The sequence below is a fragment of the Elephantulus edwardii genome, unplaced genomic scaffold (genome assembly GCF_000299155.1).
Source record: "Elephantulus edwardii isolate Elephantulus edwardi_28Jun2011 unplaced genomic scaffold, EleEdw1.0 scaffold00048, whole genome shotgun sequence".
Taxonomy (NCBI): domain Eukaryota; kingdom Metazoa; phylum Chordata; class Mammalia; order Macroscelidea; family Macroscelididae; genus Elephantulus; species Elephantulus edwardii.
In genome coordinates this window covers 5,072,243-5,083,868 of record NW_006399798.1, presented here as the reverse complement: position 1 = coordinate 5,083,868, position 11,626 = coordinate 5,072,243, and the positions used below count along the sequence as shown (strand labels likewise).

Here is an 11,626-nt window from a genome sequence, read left to right as displayed (position 1 = left end):
TACCAAGGGTGTTGACTGTGGAGCCAAGCAAACTAAAACTGTTAACTATCTCAATCTCTTCACCATCCATACTGATGCTGCCAATTGGTCCAGTGGTGAGAATCTTTGTTTTCTTGATGTTGAGCTTCAATTCATATTGAAAGCTGCAGTCCTTGACCTTCTTCAGCAAACGAGTGTAGGGGAAGGTAATCCACAGCGAAGGGGCTGACCAGTACAATAGTACTGGAGAAAAGGAAGACACTGAGAGGTGCATCTGAGATACAGATATCATAGGTAAACATTATTACATGCACAATCTTGCACTATCAGTAAGAACAAATATTCATCGTCAAGTGGATACATAAGGAGACAGATAAGACAAACAGGAGAGATAAAGGGGCTGCAGCCTTGACTATGGCCGGGTTTGTCAGATGTCAGATACTCCAACATGCACATCCATACAAGCTGTCACTCTATCCGTGTAGGTTGTTGCTGTGTGTTGTTGAGTTGGAACTGCCTCATAGCTGACCCTCCAGTGTCTCAGGGGCTTTAAATCACATAGGAAGAGGCTGCCCATCTCTCCTCCATGGAGCAGCTGGCGGATTTGAACTGCTGGCCTTTGGTTGGCAGCACAGTCACTACCACTGGCCACCAGAGCTCCCTATATCTATGTGGAGATTATTGAAAAAGGCTGGAGCAGTACGGCGGCAGGAAATCATTAGAAACCTGTACAGAAAACAAAGAGCAGTTTTTAGAACAGAGAAAGAGGACTTTGCATGGAATAAAGTTGGAAAAAAATGTGTATCTGGGTTGAATCTTATCTCCACAATTATTGCTTGCTGAAACTGAGGAGGACCTGAAGGAAGCGCTTGCTGTGGAAGGTCAAGGACTGCAGTCTTCAGTATGGATTGAGGCTCAACATCAAAAAGACAAAGATTCTCACCACTGGGCCGACTGGTAGCTTCATGATGGATGGCGAAGAGATTGAGATTGTTCAGGTTTAGTTTGCTTGGCTCCACAGTCAACACTCTTGGCACCAGCAGCCAGTAAATTAAAAGACGTATTGCGATGGGAAAGTCTGCAGTTAGAGACCTCTCTAAAGTGCTGAAGAGCAAAGATGTCAGTCTGGAGACTAACCTGCGCCTGATACAGCCATGGTCTTTGCAATCACTTGCTATACATTGGAGAGCTGGACAATGATTAGGGAGGACAGAAGGAGAATTGATGCCTTTGAGCTGTGATGTTGGAGGAGAGTATTGAATAGACCATGAACTGCTAGGAAAATTAACAGGTTTGTCCTGGAGAGGGTGAAACTAGGCTGCTCCTTGGAGGGAAGGATTTTGAAGCTTCGCCTGACATACTTTGGACATGTTGCAAGGAGGGACTAGTCTTTGGAGAGGGACATCATTCTTGGGAGGGTGGAGGGACAGCGCAGGAGGGGAAGAACCTTGATGAGATGAATTGATTCAGTGACTGGGGTAATGGGGGTAGGTGTGTCAGAGACAGTGAGATTAGCACAGGATAGGGCAGGGTTTAGGGCTGTACATAGGGTCGCTGTTAAGTCGCAGGGACTCATAACAACAACAACAACATGCTGAGAAAATAATTTGAGAAGTTGCACTACATGAAGAGGAATGGGGCATCAGGATTGGAGGAAGACTCATCAACAACCTGTGTTGAACAGATAACCTTGCTTGCATAAAGAAGACTTTAAGCATTCACAGAAAAGTTCAAAGACTATATCCTTCAATATTGATTACATCTTAATATCAAGAAAACAAAAATCCTCAGCCTTGGACCAACAGGCAATATCATGATATAGGGAGAAAAGATTGAAGTTGTCAATGATCTAATTTCACTTGGATCCACAATCAACCCACATGAAATTAGAAGTTAAAAAAAATTTAAGAAACCGTACTGCACTGGACAAATGTGCTGCCACGGACCTCCTCAAAGTGCTGAAGAGCAAGGATGTCCGTTCAAAGACCGGCATGCACCTGTTCCAAGCCATGGTATTCCAGTTGCTTCATAGGCATCTGAAAGTTGGACAATGAGTAAGGAAGACCAAAGAAGAATGATGCTTTTGAACTGCGGTGTGGGTGAAGGGCACTGAGCATCCCTCGGATGGCCAAGAGAACAAACTAATCCTTGGAGGAAGTGCAGCCGTTCCTTAGAGGAGAGGACGATGAAACTTGGTCTCACATATTTTGGGCATGTAGCCAGGAGGCATCAGTTTTTAGAAAAGACATGCTGGGAAAGCTGGAAGGTCAGTGAAAAAGAGGAAGATCTTCAAGGAGCTGGATGGACACGATGACTGCAACAGTGACCTTGACATTGGCAGAGATTGTGAGGCCGGCACAGGTCAGGTAAGGTTTAGATCTGTTGTCCACAGGTTCCCCATGAGCCATCATGGACTGAAGGCACCTGTAATAATAACTACATATCCAGGTACATAGTACAGCCAAGAGGTGGCAAAGGGATGGGAATTTCTTAGTCATAAGCCAACACCCTGAGAAAGTGAGTTGCTAGTCTTAGGACTTCAGGACCATCACCTCTGGGGAAATCAAGGTTATCTGAGGGAGAAAAGGTCAACTGACATAACAAAGTCTGCAAAACACAGTGTTCAACATGATCCTTTGGTGAGTAGCAACTGAGGTCTTGAAAGCTCCCCAGTGGCCATCTGATGGGCAACCCTTTGACTTTTTGTTCTGAACAAAGAAGAGGGAAGAAGAAAATAAATATAAACAATTAGCTCAGAGAACTAACGGCCCAGGTGAACGTCAGTCTCCACTATCCCAGGAGCAGCAGAACTAGGCGGTTCCCAGCTACCACTGCTGACCCTCTAGATGGGACTACCGCAGAGGGCTCTGGCCAGAGCAGGGGGGAAATGTGCAACAAATCTCCAAATCCCAAACGTGACCAGGCTCAGCTGTTTAAGAGGGACTGGGGGAGCCCCTGAGATCATGGCCCTCAGCAGTCCTTGGAGTGCAGAACTAAAAACACTTCCGTGACTCAGCCGAACCACTGACATGCTTTCAAGGTGAAGACCACCTCTGGGAAGGAGTTCCTCCTTGAACAGCTACAGCCAAGTTTAAAGGCAGCATTTGCCCAGGGAGAAAGCTCAGAAGGCAGGAAGGGGTAGGATGGAGGGAGGAAGGGAATTGAGAATCACAAGGCGGGCCTGGGATTCTGTTGTTAGGTGCTGTCTAGTCCACGTCGTGGTGACTCTCTGGCCGACAGACCTGAACCCTGTCCTACCCTGTGCCATCCTTTTCACCTCTGACTCTCGTGAGCTCATTGCCACAGTCACTATGTCACTCCATCTCATCGAGGGTCTCTATTCTGCTGACCGTCCGCCTTTCCAAGCAGGATGTCCTTTTCTAAGGAATAGACTCTCCTAACAACACGCCCCTACTATGTGAAACAAATCTGCCATCCTTGCCTGTAACAAGCACGCTGCCTGTACTTTCACTAAGACATACCTGTTGGTTCTTTTGGCTGCCTGTGGGCCACTCAGTGCTCTTCTCCAACACCACCGCTCAAAGTCACCGATTCTTATTCTGTCATCCTTATTCATTGTCCAGCCCTCAGCGGCACAGCAAGTGACTAAAAAGGCTGTGACCTGAATCAGATGCACCTTAGCCATTTAACTGACTCAAAGAAGCTATAACCACCACCCAAGCAGATACATGCACACCCATGTTTATTGTGGCTTTGTTCGCAATAGCAAAGAGCTGGACACAACCCAAGTGCCCATCAACAAACGAATGGATAGAGAAATTCTGGTATATTGACACAATGGAATACCATGCAGCATTGAAAAACAAGGAACTCATGAAATATGCAAAATGGATGTGGAATATCTCAGTCACAAAAGGACAAATATTTGCCTAGGGCCACTGTTGTAAAACAAGACAGACGTCAGGGTTGAGGGAAGACAGAAAAGGAGGGGAGGAATGATGTATGCTGCACTGAAACAGAGGAGGGAGAGAACGGTTTAAAAGGGATATATGATTGGATATTATTGTCATGACAGGAGTCCAGAATGAAGGCTGCACAGTGGAGTGGACTTGGGGGGAGGGTTTGAATAACAATGAAATAGTTTTTCTTTTCAAGGAGAAGAGTGAATTGGGGTGAAGGGGTTTGTAGGGAGAAAAGTGCAACAATGAACAACTGGAAACCCTAAGTCTCTGTAAACTTTAAAATTAATTAAAAAAAAATACAGGCCCTGTATGCTTGCCACACACCCCTTGTCAACCACCAGTTCCCAGACCTGCACTGGTTCAGGATGATGAAATCTGCAGTGAGTCCAAGGGACCCTGGTCCTGTTGTTAATTTAGGACTGTGAAATTCAGTTGACCTTTTAAAACCAAGTGTAGTAACAAAGGCAATCTTTTTCTCAAGGAACAGGAAAAGACATACTCCTGTCACCACCTACAACTGCCAACCTTGACTTTAGGTCGGCTTAATGACTTGAGGCAGCCGTAGTGGTATAGTGCTTAAGCACTCAGCTGCTAACCAAATGGTGAGTAGTTCAAATCCACCTGTGGCTCCGCGGGAGTAAGCTGAGTCATCGGCCTCTGTAAACATCACAGCCTTGGAAACCCTCGGGGGAAGCGCTTCTCTGACTTCTGTGGTCACTGTGAGTCAGAACTGAGTGGACGGCAGTGAGATTTTATGGCCCCTGGAGACACGGCACCTAAAGGCCGGAGTGCTGTGTGACCGCCTGGAACTCTGCTGCCTGCGAAGGCTACACTTCCCTGGTGACTCACTCATGTATTACAGGAATTCATGGTGACGGCCCAGGTGGTAGCAAAATTATGTAATTACATTTCATCTCAATCCTCTGCGATTATATACACCTGCGATTGCTCCATATCCGCAGTCAACACCAGGCCAGGTGCTGACTGTGCAACAGGCTTCAATTACTCAGGTTCAAACTGAGGCTGAAGCAGACGAATACGAGTCCAAGAGAACCAAAACATGACCTCGAGTCTATCCCACCTGAATTTAAAAGTCATCCCAGTAGGTTTGACTATCTCCGGAAACTCTGAACTTGGAGAAAAGATGGAAGTTTTGCGTTCAAGACTTTCATTCATAGAGTCTCTATGGGTTGTTTACAAGTCAACAGCACTTAATAACAATAGGCTTGAAGCATTGAACACCACTGATCGAAATCCTGAGGAGTTGTGAGATGACATCAAGGGTATATATCATCCATGAAGACAGCAAAAGGTCACCTTACGAAGAGGAGAAAGAAAAAACTAAATGAATGTGGTAAGATATTACACTACAGCGTCATGAAGCCAAAACAAAGGGAACTGATGCTGACGTAAAATTTCAAAGGGCAACTTGAGAAGATAAAGCAAAGTATTCTAACAGAACGTGCAGAGGCCTAGAATTGGAGAATAAAAAGGAAAGAACTTGCTCACCAATTCTCAAGTGGAAAGAACTGGGAGGGATTGGGGTGGAGGAGGAAATTCAAGCCTCAGGCTGCAATACTTAGAGATGCCATGGGCAAAATCTTAAGTGAGCCAGGAAGCATCAAATAAAGATGGAGGGAATACACAGAATCACTATGCCAAAAATAACTAGCCAACATGAAAATATTTCATGAAGTACCATATGATTAGGAACCAATAGTAATAAAAGAAAGTTCAAGATACATTGAAGGTATTGGGAAAAAAAAATATTATCCCAGGAATTGATGAGATACCAATTGACATGTTTCAAATGACAGATGTGGCCCTGGGCATGCTCACTACTCTATGTTAGGAGATCTGGAGGACAGAAGCCTGGCTGGCTCATGGAAAGAGATCCGTATTTGTTCCCAAGAAAGATGATCCTTCAGAATGTGGAAATTATCAAACATTATTATTAATACTGCACGTGAGCAAAATACTGGTGATGATTATTCAAAAGCAACTAAAATAGTGCACAGAGAGACCTGCCAGAAGATCAAGCTGGATTTACAAGAGGCCGTGACACCAGAGATATTATTGCTGGTGTCAGATGGGTCCTGGCTGAATGTCTATTTGTGCTTTATTGACTATGCAAACGCATTCGACTGTGTGGATCATAACAAATTATGGATAACATTGAGAATAATGGGAGTTGCAGAACACTTCATTGTGCTCATGCAAAACCTATATCTAGACCAAGAAGATGTTTTGCAAACAGAGCAAGGGAACACGACATGGTTCGAAATTAAGAAAGGAATGTATCAGGGTTGTATCTTTTTTTCCATACCTATTCAATCTGTATTGTTGTTGATTGCCTTCGAGTCAAGCACGACTCATAGTGACCCTATGAACAACAGGCCTGAAGCCCCTCTTACAACTATCATCATTTATCAAAGCTCATAGAGTTTCTGGAGACATTTTGTGCAGGAAGTGGATGCCACTCCTGCTTGGGAAAATTATTGAAGAAGCTGGACTCTATGAAGAATGTAGTATCAGAATAAGAGAAAGACTCATCAATAACCTGCATTATGCAGATGACAAAATCTTGCTTGCTGAAAGTGAGGAGGACTGAAGCACTTGCTGCAGAAGCTCAAACACTGCAGCCTTCATTAGGGATTGCATCTTAACATCAAGAAAACAAAACTTCTCACCACTGGATCTATAGGCAATATCAGGAAAGATGGAGGAAAGATTGAAACTGTCAACAACTTCATGGATCCACAATCAACACACTAGGTACCGGCAGTCAGGAGATCAGGGGACTGAGAAAATCTGTAGTCAGGGACCTCTCCAAATCCTTGAGGAACAATGTTAGCTTGAGGACTAAGGTGTGTCTGATTCAAGCCATGTTCTTTTCGGTCACCTGTGTGCTGCTGAGAGCTGAACAATGAAGATGGATGACAGAAGAATTGATGCCTTTGAACCATAAATTCAAATACACCAATTCCTTTTCAAACCTCTTTGCTCACTGTCTAGCTTTCACATGCGTGTGAGGCCATCGAAAATTCCACAGCGTGAGTCAGACACACCTTAGTCTTTAAACTGACACCTTTGCTCATTTAAACTTTGATGAGGTCCTCGGCAGCAGATCTGCCCCATTCAACATCTGTTTGAAGAGTGCCTGACCGCTGCTTTCAAGGGTGCTGATTGTGACTCCGAGTGAAACGAAATCCTACGAACTCCAATCTTTTCTCTGTCGTGATGTGCTTGTTGGCCCACCTCCTGGGATTTTTGTTTGATGTTGAGGTGTATGCACTCCGAGAGCTGTAGTCATCTGGTCATCATCAGTGAAGGCTTAGGACCTCTACACTCTGAGCAAGGCTGTGCCGTCTACATGTGGCCGGTCATCAAGGGGTCTTCCCCCAATCCTTGGGCTTCATCGTCCAGCAAACACCTTCCTACTTGAATTGGATTTGATGTTAACACAAGGACACACAGCGACAGACCTGACTCCTCACCAGCTCCCCCTGGGTGGGCTTCATGTGCCCAAAGTTGAAATCTAAAGGGATGATAAGTTCTTTGGCCATGAGTAGATGATACTGCATTTGCAGAATTTAACTACTTAGACTTGAAAAACTGAGACACAGCAGGCTATGCAGTATCTGTGACCTTGGGACCAGAAGAATTGCTGGTGCCCAGCTACTGCTCACCGACCAGCCCAAAGGATTATCACAAAAGGTCCCTGAGAGAGTAGGAAAAACTATAGAACAAAACTCAAAATCACTTCATAAAAAGGAGCAAGCTTGCTGGTCTGACAGAGGCTGGTTGTTGTTGTTGTTGTTGTTGTTGTTGTTGTTATGTGCCATCGAGTCACTTGTTACTCATAGCGACCCCATGTACAAGAGCCCTAAACCCTGCTCTATCCTGTGCCAACCTCACTGTGTCTGGCACACTCAATCCCACCACCCCAATCACAGAATCAATTCATCTCATCGAGGGTCTTCCTCTCCTGCGTCATCCCTCCACTCTCCCAAACATGATGTCCCTCTCCAAGGACCAGTCCCTCCTTGCAACATGTCCAAAGTATGTCAGACAAAGCTTCAGAATCTTTGATTCCAAGGAGCAATCTGGCTTCACCCTCTCCAGGACAAACCTGTTTGTTCTCCTAGCAGTCCATGGTATATTCAACACTCTTCTCCAGCACCACAGCTCAAAGGCATCAATTCTTTTTCTATCATCCCTGGTCACTGTCTAACTCTCTGATGCATAGCACGCAATTTTGAAGACTATAGCCTGGATCAGGTGCACCTTAGTCTCCAGCCTGACGTCGTTGCTCTTCAGTACTTTTGAGAGGTCCCTGACAGCTGACTTTCCCAATGCAATTCGTCTCTTGATTTCCTGGCTGCTGGTACAAAGAGTTCTGACTGTGGAGCCAAGTAAACTAAAACTGTTAACTATCTTCAGTGGCTGGTGGAACCCTGATATTAGGGCCCTTACTCACTCTTCAAGCCTCGAACTAAAATCATGCCATCAATCTATTGACTCGACTTACAGTTAAACAACAGATAATAATACGTTATCAGGAATGTACTCCTTAGAACAATCAACCACACAAGATCAAAAGGGCTGTGCTTCCCCAGGATAGAGCTCGGAAGGCAGGAAAGGATAGCCAAGAAGGATGGATGGAAACGGGAAACACAGGGTAAAGTGGGAAGAGTCCGTGTGGGACCGTAATCAGTGTCACAAACACACCGTGTAGGAGCCGTGGAGTGGAAGACCAATTTGCTCTATAAACTTTCACTTAAATCACAATAAAAAGTAAGAAGAAAAGAGCGAGCAGACCAGGCTATTAAAAACAGCAGCTGCCTGTGAACCGAGACTCTGGGGAAGGGGTCACACAGGATGACTCTATTTTGATAGAAGCCTGATAGTAAATATTTGACTTCAAAAAAAAAAAGACTGTATGTTACTCAAGGGGGGGAAAATTACCGGCACAATCTGTGAAAAGTTAAAAAGTCATCTTGTAAAAATATTATGGGGAATTTGCAAGCATAATGAATCATTTGTTCAGCAAATATTTACCAAGTGGCTGGTACAGGCCAGGCATTTAGAGATACCTGTAAATGGGATTAAAGATGAAAGCCATGCTCACGGACCTTAAGAAACTCATGGTCCAACAGGGGAACACCAGAAATATAATAGCTATGATAAAGGATTGTGGATATGAAGATACCAGTCAGAGTGGGGAGGAAAGCCAAGGATTAGCCGGTTTGCTGGAGTGGGTGAAGCTTCAGTCTGGTCAATCTTACACTGAGATATTCTTTCCGGAGCCTTTCCTCTGAAATAAGGTGGCTTTGTGTTTTTTTTTTTTTCTTTCTTTTTTAGAAGAGCAATGCTTGTTCATGATGGAAAAAGCAGAAAGTACACTTAAGCAGAAAATGATATGAACCTCCCAAAATCCCACCCCCAAAATCATCTACTGTTGGCACCTGAGGGCAGGGCCACCGGATCCCTATTCACACCTGTTGTACTTACAAAGGGGCTTGTGTAACATTCTGGAAAGTGGATTCATTTCCTCCATGCCCCCCTCACCCCTTTGAGTTCAGATTTGGGTCCAAGTTCATTACCTCTGTGGGTAACACGTGGCAAATAAGATCTGGGAACTCAAGAATACCGTGTGAGACACCCTCTGGCTCTTGTCCACCAACACCTAGATTGCAGGTGTGGAGAAGACTCGGGGAAAGTCGATACAACAGCTTGGAGAAGCGAGATCTTAGCGGAGAGAGCTCTCTACTTCCTCCCACCATCATCCCTCGCTGGAGAGAAGGAAGAAAGAAGAGTGAGATCTGTGGGTCCCAGAGTAGGAGGACACCTGGACCTCCTTTCTGGCAATGTCTCAAGGCCCTCAAGACCCCCCAAAAGGGAACGCTGTGTGCTGTACGTAGGGAGGCAGGGCCATAGCCACTGTCAGAGAACATCCTCCCATCTAGGCCAGGCAGACCTGAAAGGACCAAGGACGTGGGGTGGTCCTGCAGCCCTGCAATGACGAAGACTCATCTGTCACCTCCCATGCCTGGCACTGCATCGAGGGCCCTGGAGCCTTGGCATCATCCTAGGGAAGAGGAAGAGGAGGAACACCTGGGATTAAGATTGGCAGCGTCTTGGTGGAATGGGGGCCCAGCATAAGACCCAGGAAGTTATGGAAACTAATGACGTTGCTTACACCAAAAGAAAACGCAAAAGCAAAGTCTGTAGGTGTGATTTTACAGCTCATTCTGAATTATCATCTCAGAACTTAAAATGAGGCACGGGTTATCCAGGCTGTATTCATGTGAGTTGAGGAAGGCAGAGCAAGCAGGGCCGTGGTCTTAGACTGTGTTTACACAAACGGGAAGAATCTGGAGTCAGGAATGCCAGTTTCCTGAGAGGGGACGTCGGCTTGAGAACCTGAAGCCTTGTGGTGCTGTGTCTGTTCCACCCACGGTTTCTGAGGCTGCAAATCTTTACAGGAGGGCATTGCACACCTTTTCCTCGTGAAGTGCCTGGTGGATTCGAACCTACGATCTTTCATTTAGCTGCCCGACATGTAATGCACTATGCCACCAAGGCTCTTTCTAAAATCATTGAATCGCCTTTACATCTGTCCTCTTCACTCCCTCCTGAATCCTACTGGTTGGCAAGTTCAACTGATCTTATTTCTTCTCAGCTCTTTCTTCCTATTCCCAGTTACTCCACTCTGCTTCCTGCTATTTACGCTTTGACCATCCCTGTCCATATTCCTGGTGACTGGTGTTATAAGTCCTCTCAGCACCAGACCAATGACCAGAGGCATGGACCACACAACATTCTCCGTCCCCCTGCCTCTGCTTCCCTGTCAACCAGAGGTGTGAGCTCCCATTATACTTACCTTAAGACTCGTGACTCACTCTCCCTCATCTCGACCACCTGGCAGCCACTGGTGTGCACACGAAGGGCCCAACTCAGTTACCTGTCAGAGTGCTCCCTGCACTAACATCTTGGTGACTGTCCAGGTAGACACACTACCTCACCAGCTATACCTGTCACGTCCTGACAGGTGCCAACTGCACGTCTGTCAAATGATGAGTAGGAATTTATACTACCCTAACCCAGAATCCACCTGGCTGTGATGTTAGACATCACACGCCCAAACGATTCCTGCGGGCCATCTGCACTTGCTCTTAGACCCTTCGATTTCTCACCACTGACTGAGCTGCCAGTTCGTGCATGCACAACTGGCCTGTTCCACTCATTTGGGTAGAATTCCTCTCAGCTGATACTGATCTCTGGAGAATGAACTCATTGCCGTGATCGCCAGAAAATGTGCTCATTGCTAGCACTAACCTGGAAGGACTCCATCATCCAATAAGGGCTACGGAGGGACTATGACCACTAACATCTGTCATTCAATGTCAGGGACAGAAAGAAAAGACATCTGAGGGTGACCACAGAGGACATGCATGGGGGTGTGACCCGCTCTTCTCACTGGTGATGGATATTGTGCCTGCTCAGCTCCACGGTCAACAAAGACCAGAACCACAGACCGATAATTAAAGCAAGACAATATTATGTAGTTTTTTTGTTTGCTTGTTATTTGCTGTCGAGTCGCCTGCGACTCATAGCGACCCTGTGTACAACAGCCCTAAACTCCGCTCTGTCCTGTGCCAATCGCACTGTCTCTGACACTCCCATCCCAATTATCCCAGTCACTGAATCAATCCACCTCA

General features: G+C 45.8%; 1 protein-coding gene across 1 annotated transcript in view; it reads right to left on the bottom strand.

Moving 5' to 3' along the window:
• ST6GALNAC1 (ST6 (alpha-N-acetyl-neuraminyl-2,3-beta-galactosyl-1,3)-N-acetylgalactosaminide alpha-2,6-sialyltransferase 1) overlaps window positions 1-11,626 on the bottom strand; it is a 27,040-nt gene that overhangs the window by 5,952 nt on the left and 9,462 nt on the right. The gene's annotated exons all lie outside the window — the stretch shown is intronic.